Raw genomic sequence first — 10,881 nt, 5'->3', positions numbered from 1 at the left:
CTGATTACCACTTGTGCATGCACGTTGATCATGGACTATGGTGGATGATACACGCTTGGCCATCACTGCCACCTCAATTAATGAGGGAGATCTGATGGCCCTCATTTTTCCTATTTTCCTTTTAATTTCTGATTTTTTATTTAATCTCTTTATTTTGTTTAATTCATATTAATTTCATTTTTAATCCAAAAAATATGGGACTTTCACCAAAAATATTTAAATACTTTCCTCTTTCATATTTTGAGTTAAAATTATTTTTTGGATTAATTTTTATATTTTTAATGAATTAAATATTTTTGTACATATTTTTAATTGTTTTAAATTACTTCGGACTTTCCAAAAATCATGAAATTTTTTGTCTAAGGTCCTTTGACCTAGGATAAATTCCTTTGCCATTTATTTGGGTGTTTTAAAGGGATTTGAGGTTTTGTCCATTTAATAATGCATTTTAATTCACTTTTAATTTGATTCTTAATTGATTAAATGTTTAAAAATTATGTTGAGCCATTTTTATGGTCTTGTGATGTTTGACTTTCTGTTTGGGCCTTGGTCATGGTTGATTTGACTTTTGTTTGATCAATACCATTAGATTTAGGGGATTGATGAAATGTACATTTCATCTCCAAAAATGAATGGATAGTATTGATCAGATGAAATTCCTCTCATGATCAATTTGTGTTTCTATTTCTCATTCCCTCTTCATCTTCATCCCTATTCTTCCCCAATCCATCATTGGCCAACGAAATCTCTTCATGTCTAATGTTAGTTGATTCATCAATGACCTTGTGTCAAATGAATCAACATGAGCTAGAATGAGATAGGTCCTCCCCTCATTTCTTTTAGTGTGTGGTATGTTTTAGGAGTTTGGTTCCTTGTACCAAATCTCTAACATGCATTAACACTTATATTTTTATTGCCCGACCTCAGATAGTTTTGACTTCTACATAAGTCGAATTACAATTGCTTAACATAGAGCTAAATTTGTCCCTTAAGGCATAACATTCTAGTAAGTGAGATTGTAAGTCTCCTATTCTTCATGGTATTGTGTGAAAACTTGACCTTTTTTTCTTTTCATGAGAGCTAGTGGCATACTTGTTGATTTATCCAAGTTGGAGCCCTTCTCATGGATGTTGTCTTGGTTCAAGGATTCATACTTATGAATGAATGGTTGAGTGTTCTCCAAAGAATGAATTAACATTTAAAACTCATCACTAACATTTGACTAATCATTGACTAACTTCTTAATTAACTTCGCTTTACTTTCAAATCATTTACTTTATGCAATTTAAATTTCCTTACATTTATCATTCATTGCCATTTACATTTCATTCAACTTGTTTATGTTTTAAGTCCTTTTCACTTTGCTCATTTGAGCCATATCTTGTGATTGTATATATTGTTTGTTTGTTTCGATTATGTTTGTGGTCTTAGGATCTTAAAACACCTAATAACAATAAAAAACCTTAAAAATATGTTGGTGGACTGTTGGACTTGATATGAACTTTTGGACTTAGAATTAGGCAACATTCCTTATGCTAAAGGACTTGGCCAATGCCAACATTTGAGACTGAGCTATCTTTGACTATACCTTCATCTGATGCAAGACCCTAGGTCCCTTTGACTCCTCTGCTACTTTGTACTTGTGCTTAAATGTTATATTATTATTATTGTTCATGTATGGTGATTGTTCTGAGTTGATTAAGGAACATTTCATCTGCCACATTGGAAGATATTGAAGACTGCTAGCTATAGGAATGTTGGCTTGTATATTATTGCTATCTTTATTTGATGCCTTGGTCTTTATATGATGCTTGGATATTGCTCATTGCTTATTGCTTATTGATTGTCAATGTCCAAAGGAAAATGGGTTTCTATATGACATTCTTGTCTGTTGGATTGCATCCCATTGGTCAGATCTTTTCAACTCTTAACTTTTAATTTTTGCCTAGGGTAGTCTCTTCATCTCCTCCCACTTATTTAATTTAAAAATCTCTCCCTCTTTTCAAAAACTTTGTTTGCTTGTGATTTCAAACTTAGACATGTTTTAATGATTAGAAACTTTGACCTTATGCCATTGAATTTTCAAACTTTTTTCTTAAATCAAACTCGTCAATCAACTTAACCATATTGACTTAAATTTCGAAAAGACAAAAAAAACTAACAACTCCATTCAAATCTCTGGCCTTTTGTGCCCTTTCTCTTAAACTTTTGTTAAAATCAATTCATCAATTTATTTGAAATTTTTACTATGAACTACGGAGTTTTGATCCCTCATTTTTATGTTGGTACATAGGTATAAGACCGAAGGTCTTGTCAAACACAAAAATATAATCAATGAATTCTTTTCTCATCCACTCACTCTATATTTTATCAAACATCATTTACACCAAAAAACATATGCACACAAAAAGGGCTCCCTAGGAGTACCTAAAACACTTTGGGTGCTAACACCTTCCCTCTGTGTAACCAACCCCCTTACATGTAATCTCTGGCAGTTTATTAGTTTTGATTTGAAAAATTCTTATCTTTGGGTTTTATTTGTACTTTTCCTTTTTCCTTTGGAAACAATAAATGCGCGGTGGCGGCTCTGGTTTTACTGAAATCAAGTTTATCCGTAGCTTGATGGTCACGAGTTTACTACTACAAAAATTAAGTGGCGACTCTGTTGGGGAGTAATCCTCAGTGGGTTTAGCCTACTTTTTTATGCGTATATATGTATATTTGATGTTTATTTGTATATATTGTTGTGTGATATATTCTGTCTGTTATGCTTGGTGATCTCTGTGAGGTGAGATAAGTTCTAACCCGAACTTGAGTGCAATTAAGATAGGAGGATGGTATAGTCATGTTCGAATCATATGGAGTAGTCCTTAACGAGTTGGCTTGAGACCCATCTACCCAGTGAAAACCTCTTTAGAGTTACTGATGTCACACAAGTAATTTGTGGATATGCATTACTTTCTCTAATTTGGGGTTCTGAGAAGCTAAGGACCGTAGAACATTTAACCCAACTTGGCCTATTTAGGACGTAGTGCGGATACTGTTTAAGTGTAGGGTTGATAACAGTTGTTACATGATACTACACTCAAACGAGTTTCTCTTGAGAATATTATGGGTTGATGAGTCAGTCATCCTAACCTATAATATCCGATAGATGGGATCACGACTATGGGAACTTTTTAGAACATGCTCTACAGGTTTTTACCCTTAGTACACTCCTTTGGGATGGTTCTTAACCTAACTTTATGCTCGTGACTCACAGTAAACCCTTTTATTCTCAATTCATTCGATTAGTTATCATCAATATCAATGGAACTTAGGTGTTGATAAGGTGAAAGCCATAATCCACCAAAATGGATGATTGATCTTGATGATGACCTGATCTATCCCTTGACCTTTGTTAGTGTTTGCCTTATGTGTGATCCCTTGTGTGTGATTGTTGCATTCATGCATTCATGCGCATTATAACATCCATCACAAAAAATAAATTACAAGGAAACTAAGGTCTTATTTGCAAATATTTTTAGATCATGGATTGTGGATGAAGGAACACTAAGAAGTGCAGTTTTAGATGTATTGATTTGAAAGAGTTAAGGGGGTTGTCATCCTTTGTATTAGATCCTTTGGACTTCAAGCAACATCATGGGAAACTTTTGTCTGTTTTGTCTATTGATGTGGTTGAAGGACTTCTGAGTGTTTTGGTGCAATTTTACGACCCTCTTTATCGGTGTTTCATGTAACAACCCAATTTTAGTATTTATTTCTTATATTATTATTATATCTTATTTTATTTATTTGGAGTGTTAATTAATTAATTGGTTGTTAGGTAGTATAATAATTGATTGAATTAATTAACTTGGTGTGTTTAATTTATTTGAACTAAATAGAGATATTATAATACTATGCCTTATTGGGCCTATTAACTAAATTAGAGGTATCATTCCTTAAGCCCAAATAATACTAGGATAGTAAGAGGTGAGGAGAGTGAGAGGTAGCACTCACTTGGTCATTTCAAGGCAACAAGAAAGAAAAGAGGAAAAAGTAAGGAGAAGAGGGGAAGAACAAGGGAGAAGCTAGGATTTCCAGAAAATTGAAGAGGTAAGGGGGAGAATCCTTATTATTATGGGTTAGTATAATTGGGTCAATGGGTAGAAATATGTTTAGGTTGAAATCCTTAATTTTTATGGTTTTGGAATTGTTAGGTTTTGATGAGTAATCTTTGATTTGTGATGTTTAATTGCGTTTGGAATGGATATATGGATGAAATTGAGGGATAGATTGAGAAACCACTTAGTTTATTAAATTTCATTACAGTAATGGTAACGTTAAGAAAAACTTTGTGTTTGTGTTAATGGGTAAACCAAAATGTGTTAACGGGTTACTTGCTGAAAATCTGCCTAGGAATTGAATTATGTTTTCGTGTTAACGGGTTAACCAAAATGTGTTAACCGGTTACTTGCTGAAAAATCTGCCCAGGAATTGAATTCTGTTTCTGGTTAACGGGTTACCCCAAAAGTGTTAACCGGTTACCACTGCTAAAAAAGGGAAAATTGAGGATTTTAAATGCTGTAACCATTTTGAAATAAAATCTAAGTGTGCGTATTTGATAAATAGTCTATATTTGTGAATGGTATATTGTTATGAATGTGTATACGTACCATTGGTGGATAATTCATAGAGTTGAATTATGGTTATATGTGGAATGTTAAGATGGTAGAGATGATCTTAATTGCATATATTGTTGGTATTTGTATATTCTTTCATGGCATAGTCGGCTTTATGGTGGAAGCGGTGAAACTGTGGGTTCACATGGTAATAGACGTTGATCCTTGAGTGGAAATAGACGTAGCAGATGTTGATCCTTAAATGGAAATAGGCGTAGTAGACGTTGATCCTTGAGTGGGAATAGACGTAGTAGACGTTGATCCTTGAGTGGAAATAGACGTAGCAGATGTTGATCCTTAAATGGAAATAGGCGTAGTACACGTTGATCCTTGAGTGGGAATAGACGTAGTAGACGTTGATCCTTAAATGGAAATAGGCGTAGCAGACGTTGATCCTTAAATGGAAATAGGCGTAGCAGACGTTGATCCTTGAGTGGAAATTGAAGTAGCAGACGTTGACCCTTAAATTGAAATAGGCGTAGTAGACATTGATCCTTGACTGGAAATAGACGGAGCAGATGTTGATCCTTGAGTGGAAATAGACGTAGCAGACGTTGACCCTTAAATGGAAATAGACGTAGTAGACGTTGATCCTTAATTGGAAATAGACGTAGTGGCTTTGATCTTGTCCGGATCGGAAGCGTGGCTTGGATTCTAGATATTGAATCGGAAAGTGGTGAAACATTGGGTTCACATTGCGGTACCACATGCATAAAGTCACATGTCTTGCATTGAGTCACATTAGAGTTATGTGATAATTGATATATGCATTGATGTGATTGTTATGTGTGTATGAGAGATGGTAATTGAATTTGGTGATGTTTGGATACATAACTTGGTAAAATGTGTGGTTATGTGATAATTGATATATGCATTGATGTGATTGTTATGTGCGTATGAGATATGGTAATTGAATTTGGTGATGTTTGGATACATAACTTGGTAAAATGTGTGATTATGTGATAATTATAGTTATGTGTATATTTGGGAATATAGCATTGGATTTTAATATTATACTCCTTGAGTTTTGATGTATGCTTGAAACATGTGAAATAAATATTGGTGAGTATTATTTACATGGCTATACAAGGTGTGATGAATTCCTTTAATTGTTGATTTAATCATTGTGCTTTATTATACTTCTTTATAATGATTCAAATTCTCACCGGGCATCGTGCAAATACTCAAGAGCAGTATTGCTGAAGTAAGTGGACGGTAGCTCACTCGAGATTTAGCCGGAGAGTTTTCGTGTTTTGGCTTAGTGTGAAGCGATATTTCCCCATGGTATGAATACATATTTCCCACCTGTTCTTGAGTTATTAAAGCTTCCATATGTTGTTTGTGTTTTGGCGCAGTGTGAAGCGATATTTGCAAAAGAAAACTATTGAGTTTTTTGGTTTCTATGCAAAAAGGTTTTTATGGATGCATGAATGCATGTTTTACAAATACGGGTTTAGGGTTTTGACATTAAGCATGGAGCCAATGGTTTAACCATCCCACAATGTATGAACTAATGGGTTTATTTCGTACATGTAGAATAAGGTTATAAAGTAGTCCCCAGACTCATAGATCCATCTTTCGGATATTATCAGTTTAATGACTTGCTCGCAAACCAATAATATTCTCAAGAGAAACTCGTTTGAGTGTAGCATTGCGTAACAATTACCTCAGATCTTACACCTAGATAATCTCCACACTACATCCTAAAAAGGCTTAGAGGGGTTGAAAGGGTTCTAAAGGTCCTCAGTTTCTTAGACTCCTAGGTCGAAGATGATAATGCCACTACAATTTACTCGCAATAACAAATATTACCATCAAAGGGGTCTCCAGCGGGGTTATATAATATGTGAATCATGCTTAGGATTACTCCATAAATGTAACTTTGATTATACCATCATCCGGTCTTATTTGTATTCTCTAATCCGAGTTAGGATTTCCTCGCCACTTATAGATCTCCATAATGAAACCCAAGCAAACATAACAACAAATAATAATAATAATAATAATAATAATAATAATAATAATAATAATAATAAACACATATAAACAAGTTAGGTATCACCCACTTAATATTATGTCCCTAATGAAGTCGCCATTTCTATCGCGGTGAAGAATCACAGACCAAACTATTGATTAGACTTGACTCATGAATCAAAATATCACCACCGAACTTTAATTTATCCAAAGGAAGGGGAAAAGATTCAAAAATAACCAAATATGTATATGCAAAGCTATAAGGTTAAACTTAATTTAAGCAAAGTGGGGGGGAGAGCTTCTAAGGTACGAGGGTGTGTTATGAAAAGGGAAGGTATTAGCACCTTAATCATCTGTAGTACTCTACAGGAAACTTTTAAATATACGTGTTTGGCTTAAAATTATTTTTGATTTGATTTGGGAGATGAGAAAATTAACATCCTTTTATTGTTCGATGATTTGGAAAGACATTGAGTCTTATGCCTACGTACCTATAGCGGTAAATTCATGACCATCAAGCTATGGATAAACTTGACGTCAATAAAACCAGAGTCGCCACCGCGCTTTTAATATTTTCAAAGGAAAATGGAAAAGTACGAATAAAACCCAAAGATAAGAGTTTTTCAAATCAAAACTAATAAAATGCCAGAGATTACAAGTAAGGGGGTTGGTTACACAAAGGGAATGTGTTAGCACCTAAAGTGTCCTAGGTACTCCTAGGGAGCCCTTTTTTGTGTGCATATGTTTTTTGGTCTAAATGATGTTTGATAAAATAAAGAGTGTGGGGATGAGAAAAGATTTCATTGATTATATTTTTGTGTTTGACAAGACCTTTGTGTAATAACAAATCTAGTATCTATAATTTGTCTCTAAGATTTTGGTGATAACAAAGGATGAAACAAAAATGGTACCCTAACATAATTTATCTAAGTGTGAAGAACTCTAATCAAATAAGTCAGATAGACATTCATCAGATACAGATATTAATTCAGAATAATCACTTAGAAGATTCTCAGCAGAATCTCTGACTCTGATCAAGGAAGCATAGAAAACAAACAGAGATCAGACACTCTGAAGCGGAAGAGCGCACTCTAGGATCTGAAGCTTTTACACTCTTATGTAATCAATTGGAAGATCCTCATAAGACAGTCAGATACAACAACTATCTGAAGGATACACTTGCTGAATAGAGACTCTGATATTTGAACCTTCTGATTTAGAGTCATATTTCCAAAGACTTAGCCATGAAGCATTCCACGTATGGCAAGAAACTAATTTTGGAATAAAGTTATAGCGCCCCAAAACTGCTTTGGAAAGAACACATAGATTAATGACTTTAATCATCCATCATTTCCAAAGATCTTGTCACTCAACGGTCTTCTCATCACTCCTATATAAAGGATGGAACACTTCACTAAGAAGACAACAAAAACACACGAGAATACAACACTACTTTCATATCTATTATTCATTATCTTTCTCACACGAGTTGCTACTCTAAAAGTGTGAACATTTCTTTTTGCTCTTACCTTGTGTAATTTCTGCTTAACTAGAAGCACTAAGCATTACTGTAATTCTATTTATTCGTTGATTACTCCTCAAGTGACTTGTGAAATCAGTAAACTTGAGAGGGCTAAGAGATCTTTATCCTCTTAGACGAACCTTTTTGTAATCTTTCAAGATTATTGAATTAAGTCCTTATTGAAGGTGAAATCACCTTGGCCGGGTGGACTGGAGTAGCTTTGAATTTCAAGCAAACCAGTATAAAAATTCAATGTTGATATGATTTATTTCTGCCTGTCTCATTACCAAAAAGTTTTTTTTATTATCGTTAAAACAATTCAAACCCCTATTTCTTGTTTTTCTCTACCTTTAATTGGTATCAGAGCTTCGACTTTGTTATTGATTTTCTAATCAAACACTTAACAGTGTAGAGAGATCCAGCGTGAGAAAAACATTATGGCCAACACCAACGAAAGAGATAGTTACAATGTTAAACCTCCAATCTTTGATGGAGAAAAATTTGATTACTAGAAAGACAGAATCAAAAGTTTATTTTTGGGTTATGACGCTGATCTATGGGACATAGTTACTATTGGCTACATACCTCCTGCATATGATGTTGGTATTATTATTGCCAGAAACAAGATGACAGATGATCAGAAGCGTGACTTCAAGAACCATCACAAAGCCAGAACAATACTGCTGAATGCCATTTCCTACAATGAATATGAAAAAATCACCAACGGGGAAATTGCCAAAGAAATACTTAACTCCTTGAGGATGACTCACGAAGGAAATTCACAAGTCAAAGAAACAAAGGCTCTGGCTCTAATTCAGAAGTACGAAGCTTTCAAGATGGAGGATGATGAAGCTATAGAGGTAATGTTTTCTAGATTTCAAAATTTAATTGCAGGACTCAAGGTTCTGGACAAAGGCTACACAACTACAGATCATGTCAAAAAAATTATCAGAAGCCTGCCAAAGAAGTGGAGACCCATGGTCACTGCATTGAAATTATCAAAGGATCTGAACAACATAAGCCTAGAAGAACTCGTCAGCTCACTCAGAAGTTACGAGATAGAACTTGAGGAAGATGAGCCCCAAAAGAAGAACAAATCTATAGCCCTGAAATCCAGATCTGAGAGACGTAAACCAGAAAGGAATAAAGCCCTCCAAGCTGAAGAAGAAGACAATGACGACTCTGGAATGGAAGACTCTGACGATGAAGAAGAGTTATCCCTTTTGACTAGAAGAGTAAAACAACTCTGGAGAAAAAGGAATAACAACTTCAGAAGACCAAGACCCAAGGGAGATCGCTCATAATCAACTTCCATAAGAAAATCAAACCAAGAGGTAACTGTAAGACCCCAATTTTGACCCTAAGATCCCTCATGGCATCATAACATTGCATTTGCATTGCCTCAAGGATCTTTAGCATCTTGGTTCCCTTTGCCTTTGGGTGGGACTCCTTGTGATTGGTTTGAGATCACCAAGCATGCTTAAATTATACATCATTGTTTCTCTTACTTTTGTTTACTAACCAAAAGCACAAAAATGTGTCACTAACATCTTTTGTTTGAAGCTTGAGTATCATCCAAGACACTTTGTGGGTTCTATGTAGATGATCAGTCAACACAAGGGAATGGCTTGAGATACTTCCAACAGGTTCAAATGGGGTTTATTCGTCAGTCAAAATGTTAATCTTGAAGGAGCAAAAGTTTGTTCATAAGTTGTCATGCTCGCTAGGCGAGCAGAATGGGTCGCTTAGCGAGTCCCAAGAAAAGCCACCAGAATCACCTACGCTCAGAGGAATTTCTTGAACTGTCATGCTCGCTAGGCGAAGCCCACGTGTTAAAAAAAATGAAAAACAAAAAAAAAACAAAACAAAAAAAAAGAAAAAAGAAAAAACGAAAAAATTAATAAATAAATAAATAAATAAAATATAACACAAAAATTTTGGACTTGGGCCTCTCTCATTTGAGCCCACAGGTCCACAAAATCAGGTTATAAATTCAGAGTTTCAGTGAAACAAAAGCAATTCTATTCCTATTACCCTGGCAAGGAAAAAGATAGTGAGAGAATAGCTAACAGAGTTCAGAGCAATCTCCAGAGACTGAAGGGAACTCATCGGCAAAGAACCAATTCCCTCTCATGTAAACCCTCAGATTGCTTTGCAAACCCAATCGGGCAATTCAATTTCATTCGATCTCTCCAGTCAGGTTTGCCTTATTCCCATTACTTTATGCTTTTAATTTGAATGCTCTGAATGTATGAGGTATTATGGGTGAATTTGATACCCTTTTGATGCATGTGTTTGACAAGAGGTTTAGGCCTCCTACCCTTGGTTGCTTTTTGTGAGCTTTTGTGAATTTTAATGGCATGATTCATGTGGTTACATTTTGATTTGGGGGCAACTCCTGATTACCCTATCTTGTTTCTCTAACCTGTTTGTTAAGTTTTGTTTTGTGAGGGCTCATATGACTCTTGCAGAGATGGCTTGCCTGGTGTTCCACTTTATTTGTGGGATACCACCTGGAGGTTTATTCCGATTACCTGTACTGACTCACTTTCTTTGATGGTGCTAGCTTGAGAGATCTCTGGGTTTCTTATCTCTTTAATTGCTGTTACTTCAGATCTTTATCCGTACGGTAGATCTCTCGATCCCTTTACTTTTCCCGCATGTTACCGATTTCTTAGGTTTCGTATAGCCTCGTGGCATGTCATTTAAGGTAGCGCGGTT

This window comes from Lathyrus oleraceus, chromosome 2, assembly GCF_024323335.1.
Source record: "Lathyrus oleraceus cultivar Zhongwan6 chromosome 2, CAAS_Psat_ZW6_1.0, whole genome shotgun sequence".
Taxonomy (NCBI): domain Eukaryota; kingdom Viridiplantae; phylum Streptophyta; class Magnoliopsida; order Fabales; family Fabaceae; genus Lathyrus; species Lathyrus oleraceus.
This window is presented reverse-complemented; position numbering follows the sequence as displayed.